The 19177-nt window shown below is 36.1% G+C and overlaps 1 pseudogene across 1 annotated transcript in view; it reads left to right on the forward strand.

Annotated features, from left to right (window-relative positions):
- LOC100588682 overlaps positions 1-19177 on the forward strand; it is a 104116-nt pseudogene that overhangs the window by 83894 nt on the left and 1045 nt on the right. The gene's annotated exons all lie outside the window — the stretch shown is intronic.

Here is a 19177-nt window from a genome sequence, read left to right on the forward strand (position 1 = left end):
CGGATCATGAGGTCAGGAAATCGAGACCACGGTGAAATCCGTCTCTACTAAAAATACAAAAAAAATTAGCCGGGCGTGGTGGCGGGCGCCTGTAGTCCCAGCTACTCGGAGAGGCTGAGGCAGCAGAATGGCGTGAAGTTGGGAGGCGGAGCTTGCAGTGAGCCGAGATCGCGCCACTGCACTCCAGCCTGGGGACAGAGCGAGACTCCATCTCAAAAAAAAAAAAAAAATGAATGTTGGTTAAGGGCAAGGTGGCTCACACCTGTAACCCCAAGCACTTTGGGAGGCTGAGGCAGGTGGCTCACCTGAGGTCAGGAGTTCAACACTAGCCTGGCCAACATGGTGAAACCCCATCTCTACTAAAACAAAAATACAAAAATTAGGTGGGCATGGTGGCAGGTGCCTGTAATCCCAGTGACTCGGGAGGCTGAGGAAGGAAAATCACTTGAACCCAGGAGGTGGAGGTTGCAGTGAGCCGAGATTGTGCCATTACACTCCAGCCTGCGTGACGAGTGAAACTCCATCTCAAAAAAAAAAAAAAAGGAATGTTGGTTAAATAAAGGGAGAGGGCAGAAAGTTGCCAAAGTCCTTAAACCCTGGATTAACCAGGTGTTTAGTAAATACCCCTGGCTAATGTGCTATGGAGCAACTGATGTGAAGCACGTTTAGGTTTCAGATGTCTGAATAGGCTAGTTCATTCTGAATCTTCTTGAGGGTTCACCCTTTCATTTGGCTTTGGCAAAATGTGCTCACTTTATGTTGAAATTGAGCATAGCATGCTTTTTGTCAATTTATTTCACTGTATTTCATTTAGTAATTCATATTTTAATAATATTTTACAGAAACACAATATATCAGAAAACTGCATTCTGTAACTGGATGTATTAGCAAAAATTTTATGAACATGTCTTCATGATTCAATGATTATTTCTGCTTTCTGAATACATCTTGGCAATTAAATAATATTTGGCAAACGTAGTTTTGTTTGTGAAACTTCTATTTAAAGTTTGAAGGATAAGGAAAAAATCAGAAATATTTCTTAAACTAAAAATATAAGTAAAATCTAATGTAATTTCAGTGTTTTCTACTACTATGTATTTTTAGTTTTTTATCCAGAGCCTAAAAATCTATTTTGCTTTTTTGTTTTTTTCTGAATTTCTAGTTTATCCCTCCATAAAGTCATACATTTTGTTTCCTTATATATCTGATCATTTTAATGCTCTTTCCAAATGAAATTATTTTGCTGTTTTAAATAACTTATATGCTTATAAAGTCACTTATAAACATTTATTTCACATTTACATTTGTTTTAATCTTTTAAGAATACATACTTGCAATGAACAGAAATCAAATAAAGATATATAATTTTAGCACATCCCATATATTTTGTCTTAAATGTCAATACAGAAAATATTGGAAACAACTTTTGGTCACAAAATAAATCTCAAAAGGGTAGGAATATGCTACAATATTGGAATATAAAGAACATGATTCTAAGTTTCTAGATTATAATTTTCCTTGCAGTAGATTTTAAAATTGAGAAGTATTCCTTTCAGGGTAGTAAAATGGAGAAGCCTATAAACATCTACGTAAAATTGTGCTTTAAGAATGTACAACTACAGGCACGATTTTGGCTTTCTTCTATGTATTAAATGCCTTGGAGATCAATGAGGGCTTTTGTGGCATCTGTTGAAAAATAGTATGTTATGCTTGAGACAAGCTGAAGAAACTGGAGCAGTATTTTCAGCACTCTTCTATGACTTGATGAGAAACAATAAGAGCAACAATATAAGATGCATGTCAGGAAAAGGAGGGTTTTAAAAGGTTTGAAAATATTGACATGAATTGTCTTTGAATATGTTTAGGGAAGCAAGGTCTTCTTAAAGTTTTAATGTTAGAGCACTGAGATGGTGCATAGATTCTCCTCACAGCATGATGAGCCAGGACCAGATGTGCTTATGGAACAAGTTTCCTTAATGCACATCGCATGGAAAACAATTTTCAGAATGTAGGTCTTTGTTTCATAAAGCATCCATTTCAATTAATATAAAACCAGAGCCAGATTTGGCAATGATACAGCAAATTAGATTCAGCACAATCTGTTCTTGGTGGAGACATACCCCCAAAACCCTGAAACTGGGGTTTTATTAGGAATTTAACATTCTTTGTCTATTATGTCTTTAGTTTTAAAATCCAGCAGTTGTTCCTTTTTCTGAAATATTATCTACAAGGGTCCTAGTTTATCATGTTTTAATAAATACAAGGCTCATTAAAAAGGTTGAAAATGGATCCATGTGGCATGTAAAAGTCAAATGGGAAGTGTTGCATTTCGATCTCCTTCAGTCATACTCAGAAACACCTCCAAGCTCATTTATTTGTCATGAGATGACACCTATTTGAGAAAACTGGGTCATGCCTGTCAGTACATCGTAGACATAAACCTACCACCTAACAAATAACCTATAGTTCCTGATAACTGACAAAGCACATCTACCTGGCCTTCATGGTGGAAGGATGGAGAATCCTTTGTTCTATATCTGTTTTCACATGTACTTTCCTTCTCCATATTAGCTATGTAGAATTTTGTGCAGCAATGCCAAAGTTCTCTAGTTCAGGAGGCTAAACAGAGCTATTCAATGTTCTTTTGTTCTTTATTTTCTTACTTTTGTTGATTGGTTAATTTTAGATGAGGTGTTCAATGTTTCCATTGAGAAGTAGCTATTAGGTAAGGATCTTGGAGACTTGAGGGTACTGGTCACATGGGTATGGAGGATTCCATACTGTGTTCCAGGCTGAGGAAGTGGCAAGTGCAAAGACCCTGAATCTAGTAAATATCATTGGTCTTAGATTATGCATCATTTATTAATTCATGCATTTTCTTATACCTATATCCACTTATTTAACATCTCATGCATAGTTACTATTTATAAGGCTTTGTGTTAAGCATAGGAAAAAACTGAGGTAAACCATGCATACTAACTATATTAAATAATATAAACTTTTAGATTCAAATCTAAGTAAAACATGGATAGTGGGTCATTTTTTCTCTCCGCTCTAAACACAACAGGCTCTTTACTCTTCCCAGCACCAACAGTACACAGTTCTACTTCATGCTTTTGTACCTTTTCATTCTGCCTAAAATGTTATTTCCTCATTAACACATAGTTAATACGCTGACTGCCTTCAGAATGTTATTTTAAAAGTGGCTTTTCAGTAAAGACTTTCTTGGTCACCTCATCTAAAACGTTACCCCCTACAATATTATTTTCCATTGTTCTGTTTTATTACTATTATTTTATACTTAGCATGTTTCATCTAACAGGCTGTACATTATATTTTGTTGTCTAACTCCTTCACTAGACTGTAAACTCTGTGAGGGTGAATTTTTTTGGTCTCTTTTGTTTATTTTTGTTCATCCAATGCCTAGAACAGTTCATGACATATGATAGAATGCTCTGTAATATTTATGGTCAAATGGGTAAATTTGTTAAGTGAAAAATGCAAAGTGCAGGACAACATGTAGAGTTTTGTGTGAAAAGTGGTGAAAATAAGTGTGTGTGTGCTTGTATGTACACAAAACACCCCTGCAAGGGATGATGAGAAAGCAAATTATTGGTTAAATAAAGGCTGAGAACAGGGTATTTGGACAGGGAGATTGTTCATTGTATATTTTAAAATACATTTCAACTTTGAACTATGTGAATTAAATATTCAAAACATCAGTTAAAAGTAAAATAAAATAATCACAAAAAAATACAAGGTAGAGAGTAGCAAGCACAAAGAAAAAGCAGATACAGGGCTAGGTGATTTCCAATGAGGGAAACACACAACAGGGTTGGCCCTGAAGGGTGAGTGCTGGGTGGGCACTACATGACCCAGGAGGAAACATGCTGGGTGAGGAGAACAGCACGAGTTGTCCAGGTGCCGAAAAGACAGGGTACGGCTCTGGGAAGAGAGGTAGTTTTGTTCACCTGGAATCAAACATTTAAAAACTGGAAAAAAATGTATCAACAATTGAGAGAAAAATTGTGGAGGCCTCAATTGCCGGGTTACACAATTTGGATTTGGAATTGTCAAATAAGTTCACTGAATAGTAATAACATGACATACACCCTAAAATTCTATGGTATTGTTAAGGTGCAGATGAACAAGAGCAGATGTAAATTAACTTAAAAAGCTAGATAAGGCCATCTTGAGAATAGTAGAGGGACAAATCCAACATTTAATATTTTTTACAGATTTGCATTTTTCTTACAAAAATTATGATCCATATTAACTATAAAAATACTTAATATGACATAAATATGGCAAAATTATAGTCTTTATTGTCAATCAGTTTCTCAGAGGTAACTTTGTCCTTATAGGTACATGTTTACATTATTTTTCTGAATTTAAAAAATAAATATATGCTACTTTAATGAATGGGGTCCACATTGTGTATACTGTTTTGCAATTGAATTTATTATTTTGGCATCATTACATGCCCATTTGTACAGGGCTAAGGCACTCATTTTATAATATATGATGTTCTGTTAAGGGGAGGATATATAATTATTTTAAGCAGTTCATTATTAGTAGATATTAGGATTTTTTCTGTGTTTTTGTTAAAGACAATAAATATTTTCAGTTAAAAAAATCTTCAGATATTGCTATATTTTTATTGCTATTGCCTTTAAATTTTCATTGTGTTTTCATGAAGTTGATAGGTATTTGAAAGCTAGCTTCTATTACAAATTACTCAATCTAGAAATTCTAACAATGTTAGAGAAAAATTGAGAACAAATTTTGTGTTTTACTTATTTATTGTTATAACACCACCTCCAAATTCGTTTTTTCGTAACACCAATTTGTTATTTCTTTCTGCTTCTGTGTGTTGAGTGAGCACCTGTAGGCATTTCTCATTTGGAATCGTTTATGCTGTTGTAAATAGATGGCAGCTGGGGCTGGAATCATCTGAAGGCTCAAGTGGGCTGGTGTCTAAGATGACCTCTGCATTCATAGTCAGGTGCCTCACTCTCCATGCTTTCACACTTTTCACTTCCTCTCTATGTGATTTGGCTTTTTAAAGAATGTGGTCTAGTAGTGTACCTCATATATGGTAGGTAGCTTCGAAGAAGGAAGAAACAGAATTCACAAGGCCAGTTAAGGATTTTGCCCAGATTTGGCATAGCATTACACCTGTCACATTCTTTTGGTTAAAGCTGTCACAGAGCCCATATAAGTTCAGTAAGGTGGAGAGCCTAATTATTGATAGAGGAGTGGCAAAGTGACATTGCAGAAGAACGTATGCGATGGGAGATCTTGTAATGACATTTTGGAAAAATGCTATCTGCCATAGTATGTTACGTATGTTCTCTTAGGAGTAAAGATTCTACTTCACCTTTTCTTTTTCTGATAAAAAGCCATCTGTGTTACCCAATTGAATTATGGCTACAAGATGCACCTGGTACTAGTTGTTTACCCAGTCCTTGTATTGTTTGTGCTCAAGTTTCTCTACAGTTTCTCTCTGTATGTCATGCATAGAAGTTGTATAAATGTAATAATTCTTTCAGTAAATATTTATTAAGCACCCACTATGCACCAAGTCCTTGCAACTACAGAGATGAACATTATGCATTTCACATTTTCAGAATATCTACCTCACAAATGAAGTAGGAAAAACAGACATCTAACCAAATGTAACAAAGTGTTAAAGACGCAATGGAAGAAGATGACCTTTCAGAGTGGGTCGGTGTAAAAGTGGGAAAGTGGTCATCAAAAAGTTAATAGTGGAGATGTCAGAAGATGAGGCTTGCAGATAAATTAGAGTCACTAAAATCTGCTGATGAGATTTGAGACTCATCAGCAATGGTTAAAGAGTGGCAAGGCATTTGAGATAGGGAGAAAAGTCAGGAAGATATAAAACAGATGGACGGAGGGGACACGAATGGTTTTACATTTTAGAAAAAATATTGTAGCAGTGATATAGAGAATGAATAGGGGAAGTGTAAGGTTAGAGGCAATATATTATATTATAGTGTGTTCTTGGTCAGAGATAATGCCTAAATTAAAAATAAAAGGGAGGCAAAATAATGGAGTTATGATACAGATACAAAATGGTTTAGAAGGTAAATTTATAAGATTTGTTCATTGACTGCTTGGGTGTTAGGCTGAGAAAGAGAAGGGAATCTAGGCTGACTCCCAAGTGTCCCAGAGGGCACATTGTGGCTAGAAATGCTATTCACACACACAAAAAATGCAGGAGAAAGAGAAGAATTTTAAGAATCTGTGATTGAAATCCTTGGAGAATCCAGGTGAAAATGTCCTTCATTCCTTTCAAAGATCTTAATCAGGACATATAGATTTGAGACTCATGAGCAAGTAAGTAGCAACTGAATGCATAAGCTCAATTAGCTCCTGATATGGTTTGGCTCTGTGTCCCCATCCAAATCTCATCTTGAGTTGTAATCTACATATGTCCAGGGAAGGAGGTGATTGGATCATGGGGCAAGTTCCCCCATACTGTTCTGGTGATAGTGAGTGAGTTGTCATAAGATCTGATGGTTTTATAAGTGTTTGACAGTTCCTCCTTCATATGCTAACACTCTCTCCTGCTGCCTTGTGAAGAAGGTGTCTGCTTCCCCTTACACCATGATTGTTAAGTTTCCTGAGGCCTCCTGAGCCATGTGGAACTGTGAGTCAATTAAACTTACTTTGTTTATAAATCACCCAGTGTTGGGTAGTGTCTTTATATTATCTATACTGGCTACAAAAGCAACTGTGGTTTTTGCCATAGAAAGTAATGGCAAAAGCCACAATTACTTTTGTACCAACCTAATGGCAGCATGAGAACGGACTAATACAGCTCCTGTAATGGTAGAGCGTATTAAAGAGACTGAGCAAGGAAGACAACCAGGCAAGAGTGTAATAGGGAAATGGGTAGACAGAGTTGCAGGATGAGAGTAGTAAGCAGTGTACTAGTTCAAGAGAAGTCAGACAACATAGATCAGCAAAGAGTCCATTCCATTCAGGCATTAAGAGACACTGGTACCTTTGCCAGAGGCTGTTCAGTATAGTTTTGTCAGCTAAAGACAGTTTTCAGTCAAAAGAGTGGGGGAGAAGTGAGACAGGAGAAACTATTTTACAATTATAGCGTTGTTTTCAATACAGCCATGTGTTACATAACAATAGTTCAGTCAGTGTGGACCACGTATATAAAGTGGTCCCATAAGATTATAATAGAGCTAAAAATCCCTATCACCTAGTGTCACTGTAGCTATAGTAACGTCATAGTGCAATGCATTACTCAAGTGTTTTCGGTGATGCTGATGTAAACAAACCCACTGCACCACCAGTCATATAAAAGTATAGCACATGGAATCATGTACAGTACCTAATACCTGGCAATGATTATAAATATTTTCCTGGTTTATGCATTTATGATACCATGTTTTTTAATCATTATTTTAGAGTGTATTCCTTTTACTTACATAAACAAGTTAACTGTAAAACAGCCGCAGGCAGGTCCTTCAGGAGGTATTTCAGAAGGGAATGTTATCATAGGAGATGACAGCTCTGTGCGTGTAATTGCCCCTAAAGACCTTCTGGAGGGTAAGATGTGGAGGAGGAAGAGAGTAATATTGATGATCCTGACCCTGTGTAGGCCTGAGCTAATGTGTGCTTTTGTCTTAGTTTTTGTCTTTAGTTTTTATCTTAGTTTTCATTCCTGTCATTAAGTGATGCTAGATTGTATTTACCTCAATATTTTGATTTATTCCACTTTTAGTGGTATTTTTATGTCTAAATGTACAACATACTTTATTCTGTAACTCCATTACATACAGCTATAAGGCTGGTTTATTTCCTGATAATCAGTTTTCTCTAAATCTAAAAATAATATATATATATATGTGGGTTGATTTGTGAACTACATTTTGTCACATGCTATGTTAGCATCTAGATGAACTTAATTCCTTGTCTCAGCATACTTTCCTCAACATGCTTAAAATGTCTACTTTAGAAAATCATTCTTACAGGTTTAAGTATTTTCATTCTCATGTGACCCTCCTTAAAATATAAACTTTCTTGGATGATATAGTATCTTGTGAATGAAATTGCATTGAGAAGGGGTAGGATAGACTGTGGTGGGAAAGGATATAAACTTTCAGTGTGAGCATGGGAGGATGGGCTGCACTGAGGCATTTGGAAAGTAACTTGAATTCCCAGAAATAGTGTAATTTCTGCTATGTAAATTCTGATAACATTTCCAGTAAGGAATGAAATAGGGGAATAGTCTTTACTGAGTATCCACTGTGTTCTCACATGTATATTATCCCATTTTGTAGTCACAAATATCCTCCAGGGTAGATATTCTTATCCCTATTTACAGATGAGAATATTGAGGCCTCTAAAGGTTGAATTATTTGCTCAGGTTTACATTGCCCATTAAAGAGTGAGAATTTGAATGAAAAATTTTCTATACCCTTTGCACTTTTGAATAGTTAGGCTGACCCTATTCCTACCAACATTTGAGACTTACCTACATTCCTGGGTTTTTTGTTCCTGTGCTTCAGATTAGAACTGAAAGTCCTCCATCTTCTCCTTCTCATACATTTTATTGTATCAGTCAAGATTCTTTTGGTTGCTAATAACAGGAACTTCATTACAATTGGTTTAAGCAGACAAGGTGATTTATTGGCTCACATAATTTACAGTTCTGAAGGATACTGAAATTTAGGTATAGTTGAATTCAGGCATCACAGAAAAGGTTATCAGGAATTTTTTTTCTATATGTGGTCATTCTTTTCATTTGTATTGGCCTCTTTCTCAGACAGGGTGTCCCCATATGGTGGCAGAGGTCACCAGTAGATGCTCCAGGTTGACATTGTACTAGCTGAGTAGAACCAGATGAAAGAATATGTCTTTCCCAAAACTCTTCAAATACTTCCTGCTGTTGTTCCTATCTGACTGTCAGTTTCAGTCACATGCCCATCCTTGAACTAATCCCTGGGATGTTTTGGGGGTGCTGTTCTCAGCAGCAGGCTTGAGTGGACATCCTCTCGTGAGGCTTAGCTTCACCCAAAACACTGCAATTAGAAGTAGGGGAAGGTTGTTTCTCCACAGGAAAATGAGGATGCTAATAAGAAAAACAGGGAATAGAATCCTGGACGGTCAGAAATGACAGATGTCCACTACTCATTTTCACATTATTATCCCCCTTGGACCTTATGCTCTAGTCAGTGATAAAGACATGATTATGAAATAATTTTCTAATTTGCACTTTCCTACCTGTTGTTTCCCTTCCACTCCACCAGTTCTTTTCAAATACTTGATCTCAGATCAGTAAAGATCTCCATCTTTACTCTGCATTCTGAAAGCATTGAGAGATCTGCTCATTTTCTGAATTATATTTTGGTAAATGTTCTTAGGTTGTTTTATATATATGTGTGTATATATGTGTGTGTGTATATATATATATGTATATATATGTGTGTGTGTGTGTGTGCATATATATATATATATGACCTTTGCCATATATACTAGAGCAGGGGCTACCTCTTATTTTATTTATGTAAGTATTCAAAGCCCAGGAGACAGGAATCTACACAGTAAATGGATTATAATTTAACTGGAAGATGATCATCCTTACCCTTTCTCCAGGTTACTCAATGGAACTAAAAAGTTGAATTCAGGAAAAGTCATTTATTAGAATGCTTTGCAGTTATATTGTAAGAAAATAATTTGAACCCACCAAAAGGTATTTGAAAATAATTTGAACCTACCCTTCCATTAAGGTACTCATTCATTCATTCATTCATGCTATGTTTTGTTAAAGATTTTTTGGGCCGTTCGTTAGAAGGTTTCATATTTCTAACTGATGAATGAAGTGCAACTCCACAAAATTCGACCTTTATCTTTCAAATTCATTTCCTCTTCTTTTCTTCTTTGATGCTTCTCCCATGCGTTATCATTCTTCCTTCCTTTTTTCTTTTTGTCCCACTGCATTACTCGTTTCCCCTTCTGGCATTTCTTCTCCATTTCTTGAGTTAATTAGCACTATAATTAAATTTTATTTGACTACAGTTTTTTAACCAATCCTTAAGAGATAAGTAGCAATAAAAATTATTGAAATTTCTCTGTTCTTCCTTTGTCCAGGATAAATTATGTTCACACCGACTGAGTGGAAAATAGGTATCATTAAGGCCCTTTCGTTTTTTTTTTCTTTTTCTTTTTCTTTTTTTTTTTCGCGATGGATTCTCACTCTGTCACCCAGGCTGGAGTTCAGTAGCTCTGTCTCAGCTCACTGTAACCTCTGCCTCCTGGGTTCAAGCGATTCTTCTGCCTTAGTCTCCCGAGTAGCTGGGATTACAGGCACCCGCCGTCACACCCGGCTAAATTTTTTGTATTTTTGTAGAGACAGGGTTTCAGTATGTTGGCCAGGCTGGTCTTGAACTCCTGACTTCAGGTGATCCACCCGTCTTGGCCCCACAAAGTGCTGGTATTACAGGCGTGATCCACTGTGCCCGGCCAAGGCTCTTTCTAGAAACAGAATCCAAACAAAAAAAGCAAATTAGTATAGAAATTCTCATGAGCATCTACTTGGTAGTTCTGTATCTCACAGTGAATATGAGAAAAAAATTTCTTCCAACAAGATATTTACAGGATAGCTTTTATTTATTTTTATTTTTTTTAAATTGTACTTTAAGTTCTGGGGTACATGTGCAGAATGTGCAAGTTTACATAGGTAAACACATGCCATGCTGGTTTGCTGCACCATCAACCCATCATCTACATTAGGTATTTCTCCTAATGCTATCCCTCCCCTAGCCCCCTACCCCCCAACAGGCCCCAGTGTGTGATGTTACCCTCCCTGTGTCCATGTGTTCTCATTGTTCCCATTTATGAGTGAGAACATGCGGTGTTTGGTTTTCTGTTCCTGTGTTACTTTGCTGATGGTTTCCATGTCCCTGCAGAGGACATGAACCCTTTCTTGTTCATCCATGTCCCTGCAAAAGACATGAACTCATTCTCATCCTTTTTATGGCTGCATAGTATTCCATGGTGTATATGTGCCACATTTTCTCTATCCAGTCTACCACTGATGGGCATTTGGGTTGGTTTCAAGTCTCTGCTGTTGTGAACAGTGTTGCAATAAACATACGTGTGCATATGTGTTTATAATAGAATGATTTATAATCCTTTGGGTATGTACCCAGTAATGGGATTGCTGGGTCAAATGGTATTTCTGGTTCTAGATCCTGAAGGAATTGCCACACTGCCTTCCACAATGGTTGAACTAATTTACACTCCCACCAACAGTATAAGGCATTCCTATTTCTCCACATCCTCGCCAGCATCTGTTGTTTTAATGATCTTTTTAATGATCTGACTTTTTAATGATTTCTATTCTAACTGGCATGAGATGGTATCTCATTGTGGTTTTGATTTGCATTTCTCTGATGACTAGTGATGATGAGTTTTTTTCATATGTTTATTGGTTGCATAAATGTCTTCTTTTGAAAAATGTTTGTTTGTTTCCGTTGCCCACTTTTTTTTTTTTTTTTTTAGATGGAGTTTCAGTCTTGTTGCCCAAGCTGGAGTTCAGTGGCATGAGCTTGGCTCACTTCAACCTCCACCTTCCAGTTTCAAGCGATTCTTCTGCCTCAACCTCCCGATTAGCTGGGATTACCGGTGCCTGCCACCATGCCCAGCTAATTTTTGTATTTTTAGTAGATATGGGGTTTCACCATGTTGGCCAGGCTGGTCACGAACTCCTGACCTCGTGGTCCACCTGCCTTGGCCTCCAAAAGTGCTGGGATTACAGGTGTAAGCCATCACTTTCTGACGGGGTTGTCTGTTTGACAAAAGCAAGCAATGGGAAAAAGATTCCCTATTTAATAAATGATGTTGGGAAAACTGGCTAGCCTTATGTAGAAAGCTGAAATTGGACCCTTTCCTTACACTTTATACAAAAATTAACTCAAGAAGGATTAAAAACTTAAATGTAAGACCTAATACTATAAAAACCCTAGAAGAAAACCTAGGCAATACCATTCAGGACATAGGCATGGACAAAGACTTAATGACTAAAACACCAAAAGCAATGGCAACAAAAGCCAAAATTGACAAATGGGATCTAATTAAACTAAAGAGCTTCTGCACAGCAAAAGAAACTGTCATCAGAGTGAATAGGCAACCTATGGAATGGGAAAAATTTTTGCAATCTTTACATCTGCCAAAGGGCTAATACCCAGAATCAACAACTTAAACAAATTTACAAGAAAAAAGCTTTTTATTAATAGCATGAAAAAAAATCCCCTTCATAATATCTTCATTCCAAGCCAAATATTCCACCACATAATTTCATGAATTTTAGTGTAATTTGTTAAAAAATTATTAGTATAAATTATTTATTTGCTAATTCCAAAATAAAATTAGACTAAAAAATTCTTTTCTTATATTACAGCAAATCTAAATGAAATGGAATGGTTTGTGTTGTTTTATTCCTTTCAAATATTTATCAATCTGGGAAAAAAATACATCCTAATACTTTTTCTTGATAAACTCTGGTTCTAATATTTTTTCTTGTTTAAAGTCTGTACAACAACCAAATTGTTGTATAAAGAGAAATGAGGGCTGGGCGTGGTGGCTCATGTCTGTAATCCTTTTTTTTTTTTTTGGATTGCAAAAATTTATTAAAATTGGAGACATTGTTTTAATCTTCTTGTGCCATGAGACTCCATCAGGTGGTCTACAAAGACCATTGGGAGGCTGAGGATCACTTGGGCCCAGAAGTTTGAGGTTGTAGTAGGCTTCAAAGGCCACTGCACTCCAGCTTGGGTGAGGCAAGACCCTTTCAAGCAGTAAGCTGCATGCTTGCTTGTTGTGGTCAATTAAAAACCCTGCATTTCTTCAAGCATGAATTCTGAGTCCTGAAATTAAGGGACAATACACTGTAAGACAACTTGCATACAATTAGGAGTAATTCAAAATTTCCAAACATTATAGAATGGTATTCCCCTTTCCAGGGCATAAACTAGAATGTTACCGCCAGATACATCAGATAGGAGCGAAAGACTTAATATTGCTCATCAGCGTTAGTCATGTCTGTAATCCTAACACTTTGGGAAGTCAATGCAGGCAGATCACCTGAGGTCACAAGTTTGAGACCAGCCTGGCCAGCACTACTAAAAATCCTAAAATTAGCCAGGTGTTGTGGCGTACACGGGTAATCTCAGCCACTCAGGAGGCTGAGGCATGAGAATTGCTTGACCGGGGAGATGGAGGTTGTAGTGAGTCAAGATCACGCCACTGCACTCCAACCTGGGCAACAGAGTGAGGCTCTGTCTCAAAAAAAAAAAAAAAAAAAAAAAGAGAAATGAGAAACTGTTTAATCTTTAAATTTGCATCTTAGTTGCCCATAAAAATTCAGTTTTTATTGTTTTATTATTGTTTATTATGTAAATTACTACAATTATTTTATAATTGTTTATTTCTTTTCATTGTTTTATTGTTTTATTTTGGCTTTTAAAATTCTAATTTTATTGTGCTTTGCTGCAAAGTTATTGTAAATGTATGTCTGTTTTAAATAAAAGAAAAATAAAATGAACATATTATAAAGCAAGGCAAGCTTCAGAACAAATCTCAAGTGCAAATAATTTTCTTGTTCTTCTCCTTAAGGAAGAGAAAAGTAGGAATTGAACCAAATAACACTGCCGAGATGCTATGGTGATGTCCATGGCAATGATCCTGGTGGTGAATTGAGAGCAATTTATTTTTTATACAGGATATTTAACCTTTCATGACAGTATGAAATGCTTCATAAAGATACTTTCCTGTATTTAGTCTCTACTATCTCATGCACTAATATGCCAGAGAGGAAGTCTATGCAGGACCTAAAGGGAGAGATGAGAATGAATAGACATAATGCTTGCCCAACAAAGTTTACAGTCTTGTGGGAGTGGCTGTAAATTACCTTTATTTTTGAGTATTTTTTCTGCCTTGACTTGACAAAATCCCAGCTAGGTAACTGTAAAAGCAAAGCAAAATAAAACAACACTCTAGTCTGTTTTTGTTGCCTGGTTGAAAAAAAAGAGAATATTTTAAAACATATTTTCTTCGTTTTCCTTTAATGTTATTGTAGTATATATGTGTATATAATGATACGTTATAATATCATATGAAAATCCTATATAATACTAGAAATAATATGTGATATACCATATAGATCTATGATAATACTATATGACAATACTATATATACTAAATATAATATCTATGATAGATATATGATAACATGTCATATAATTATACTATATATGCTAATAATATGTATAATATCTATTATATGACAGACGTATTAAAATATATATGTGTGTATATATTCGTGTGTGTGTGTATATATGTGAAAACGTATGTAATTCACATATATATATTTAGAAACAGAGTTTCGCTCTGTCTCCCAGGCTGGAGTACAGCAGCATAATCATTGCTCACTGTAACCTCGAATGCCTGGGCTGAAGAAATTCTCCTGCCTCAGCCCAGCAGGTAGCTAGGGCTACAGATGTGCTTCACCACATCTGGCTAATTTTTGTTTTTTTGTAGAGTGGGGGTCTTGCTGTGTTGTCCAGGCTAGTCTCAAACTCCTGGCCTCAAACGATCTTCCCACCTCAGTTTCTCAAAGTGCTGGAATTACAAGTGATAGCCACCGTGCCTAGCCTGTCATAATATAATTAACACTCAGTTCTTTGCAAAGCTTTTGTCTCCCATAGTTGAGAATGGTGCTAAAAAGATATGTACAATTAACATAAGATGATAATCATATTATATCAAAACAAAAGGGACATGCACGTTTCCTATATGTTGAAAAGGTGGTCTTGCATGATCTGTGCTGAGATCAGGAGTAATTTGTATATGAAAGTTGCTCATAACACATGCATACATATGCACAAGTATTCAATAAAGCGATCACTGAAAATAATTTTTTTTTGTAGCGGGTATTTACAAATAATGGCTCAAAATTGTGTGACAATCTCAGGGGTCCTGTGGCCATATCTAAAGATGTCCAGAGCCATCCTAGATTTCTGCATGGCCGTCAAGAGATGGGAGACCAATAATCTTGGAGATACTGTTGAAAAGTGCCTGTAGAGGCTCAAAGTCAGTACGGTACAGAACTCTCACAAAGGATCAGAAAGCCTTAATGAAATACACAATTACAGGTTTCTGTTGAGAGGGAGTTTTTTAGCCATTTTTTATTATTACACAACTGTTTTTTAAACTAACCGAAGACTTCCCCTGCATTCCTTTGGTGCTTTTATGTACTTTAAAACTTTTATTAAAAAATTTTATATGTAAGTATATGAAATAAACATAAACATCAACTTCAATAAAATGAGTTCATTCAGTTGTTCATTTACCCAACTCCTCTTAATGTAAAAAATACATAATTCACATTCCACAGATTTATTTTACTGCCAGATTTGAGATAAATCCACACTGCTGATATGTCTGTTCTGCCTTCATGCCCAGAATTTTCCCCAGTGGCCTGAAAAAATGAGAGCAGACCTTCCTAGAGAGCCTGTCCTATGACCAGGGACTTAAACACAGGCAGACTCATTCTGAATCTCTAGTAATTAATTATCATCAGTTGTCTCATTGACAGCTGGGGGCCACATTTAGCCAACCAGCTGCCCTGCATTGTACAATGCTATATTTGTTCTAAGCCCCTTGGGTGATTCTTGCTGTATGTAAAATAGCAGCAGTTGTAGTACCATTTGCTTCTGCATAGATGCTTTATGACTTGTGTGTCAAGACTATGGCAACCCTTCAGGACCAATGAATGCCTGGTAAATACCGTGAGATGACTCCTTGGCCATGAGCAGGGAGAACAGGAAATTATTAAACCACAAGTGGAAGTAAAATAGAACATCCAATAAAATGGCATTAAAGTGTGAAGTTAGTTCAAGTCTTATTTAATTATTTTGCTTATTAGGGATTTTATGTAGAGATTTTAAGTGAAAGTTCAAACCCTCAACAAGGACCCCTGCGAATGTTTGTGCCCAGCTATGGAAAATAGTCTGGGGCAATACTTGTCTTATCAGGCTGTGACAAACATAATTAACAGAGCCCTAGCTGGTTACTATATCTTATTGATCTATGAGTTAACAGATGATATTCTGTCTGCAATATCCGGTGCCCCTATCTGTTTCTTTATATATCCGCACCATACTCTTTTGTAATATATCAGAATGAATCTGAGACTTGGAAGGAACACAGTGGAGTAAGAAAATCCGGAATTTGGTATGTTACTCAAACAAAAATTCTCAGACTTAAGATGCCAAAGGCTAATAAATTCATAATCTTAAAGAAAGTTCAGAAAACTGGATGGTGTTTTTGTCCTGAATTTCCTTTTGGTGTTTTTAACATGAACCTCTGAAATGATTTTGAATACTTTACATGTTTAGCAGAGACTGTTTTTCTACTCCTGGAATGCCCTTCAGATAAACTTCTTATTTATCTCTTTGTCTGGCTCCTATCTTCCTGGGAGTTTTCCCATACGAATTTAATATGAATTCAAATGAATGCAGGACTGGAGGTGGGAATTAGTCTCAATTCTGAATAGGGTCAGTTCTGAGTTCATACCAGCTTTATCATGTCCACATGTTTTTGTCTTGATCAGATTTATCAGAGGCCAGATTTAGTAGTGTTTGTTCTGGGGACTGACTAGTTACTGCTAGTCTCTTTTTTGAAATGATTGCTATCATGGACGTCAATTTATTAAAGCTTAATTCATGACAACTTTGTAGTTGACACCTAAACATTTTTTTTGAAATCCAATAACAATAGTGTGCATAAGGACCTGTAATTATGATATATTTTTGTGTATATGTATGTGTACATGTGTATATATTTACTAATAGTGTAACTATAAACTTGGTTTCAAACACCGCATGTTCTCACTCATAGGTGGGAATTGAACAATGAGAACTCATGGACACAGGAAGGGGAACATCACACTCCGGAGACTGTTGTGGGGTTGGGGGAGGGGGGCGGGACAGCATTAGGAGATATACCTAATGCTAAATGACGAGTTAATGGGTGCAGGAAATCAACATGGTACATGGATACATATGTAACAAACCTGCACATTGTGCACATGTACCCTAAAACCTAAAGTATAATCAAAAAAAAAAAAAGAAAAACAAACCTACAAAAAAAAATAAATAAATAAACTTGGTTTCAGGCTGTGTCTATAAACTTAGATTCACTTGTTGAACACTTGTTTGAACTATTAGTCTCTTAGGATTTTACTTGGAGAAAGATATCATCGTACTAAGGCAGTCCTAGTAGTCACTGCAATTTTGCTCACCTTTTAGAATTGCTTTTCCTAGTTTCAGTTTGACATTCCTCTGACATGAATTTGAAAAGTATATCTTAGCTTTGTAAAATTCACATCAACATCTGTTCACCACTATAAAAGTTTATAGTTACGTGGAAATTTAAAATGTAAATCAGATATTTTCTGTTACAGCTTTCAATTAAAAAGAAATGGCTAGATTTTAAGTGAATGTATGTTAGCAGAAGTATTCTCAAATAAATACCTTTTTACGGTAGAATCTAAGTTCATGATAGCCAATGTCATTTTTCTGTTTTGGTGTCATTTTGTGTTTTTGACATGCAATGGGAAACAAGAGCCTTCTCCAAAATAGTGCTAGTAGAAAAAAATTAAAACTTGGTAATACAGGGTAATCTACTATCTTAGTCTACATTTTCTTAGGGATGATAGTAGTGTTCCTGAGGAAAGTTGAAGGCTAGCTCTTCCACTTTCAAACTTGCTTCAAATTTCTCCATCAAAAAAGAGAGGTTTCTCTGACCTAGAATGAGGTAAACTTCAATAGTGGGGACCATGTTAGTGAAAAGGCCTTACACACTGTTAAGTGATTTACAAAACTACCTGGCAAATAATAGAAACTCAATAATGGCTTTGGAATGAGTGAAGGTACAGAAGGAAAACTGCACAATAAAAGCGGAGAAAAAAGTCAGACCCTTGCTATGAAAGAGAGGCTTTTTATCCAATGGCATTGTAAGTTATTTACTCTTTTATTCCTCTTAACAAATGAAATGTATTAGGAAAATTAGTGTTCAGACAATATGTTAAACTTAAGGAAATCAGAACTTTGTGAGTAATTCATCAGCATCTCAAATGCTTGAGTGTTTGGAATTTAAAAATAGGAGAGTGCTGAAATTTATGGCATCTAAAGTTGAATGTCTATAATAAGTAAAAAATAATGTCATGGAGTCTGTCATTTTCAGTTTTCACAGTTCAACTTATCTACAAATCTCTTCTGTTTTCATTGTAAATAGTAAACCTAGCTATCACTGTGAAGTCAGCTAATAGGTAAAAATGCTCATTTATCACATTTTGACTCTTTGACTCCAATCAGTAAGATAAATGAACAGACTTTGGTGTCACAGAGACCTAGCTTTGCAATTACTCAGCTCTGAAAGTGTTTCTTCATCTGAAAATGGTCATAATGATACTTAGCTTTTAGAGTTGGTAAGTATTAAGATAGGTGATACGTGAAAGGTGTTTCAGTCCGATGTCTAAACGCACAAGAAATGGTGGCTATTATCAAAACAACTTTCAGTGGTCCTGTCTGGTTAGGGTGACCATGTAATTTATCATCCAAGACAGGGAGCTTTTGAGAATAAAAGCAGAAGCTATTCGTAATTACACTAGAACACGAGGCGTAAACCAGGACTGTGGGCAAACTGAGGACCGTAGTCATCCTATTACTGACATATCCATCCTAAAGTAAGGTAGGCTTGCTAGACATGAAAGAGAAACAATACATAAACCTCTAGTTTAAATGTGACAAACATTGCAATTTGATATTTTTTCTCCCCTTTTAATTTATTTGTGTTATTGCATGAATTGTAAGATAATAATTAAGAAATGAGAACTGTTTTGGTGAGTTGGAATAGAGAGTCTCTGTTGTAGGACAGAACTGCCTTAGACACACACACAAACAAACAAAAACCTTAAAGGTGAACTGATCTCATTTTACATACAAAGAAACCAAGTTGAGAGAGGATAAATAACTCAATGAAATCCACAAAATTAGCAGGAGGGAAACTACAAGTACAGTCTTGAGTTTGCCCACTGTCTACTTTCAATCTCATTATAAAAATGGAGTGC

This window comes from Nomascus leucogenys, chromosome 2, assembly GCF_006542625.1.
Source record: "Nomascus leucogenys isolate Asia chromosome 2, Asia_NLE_v1, whole genome shotgun sequence".
NCBI lineage: Eukaryota > Metazoa > Chordata > Mammalia > Primates > Hylobatidae > Nomascus > Nomascus leucogenys.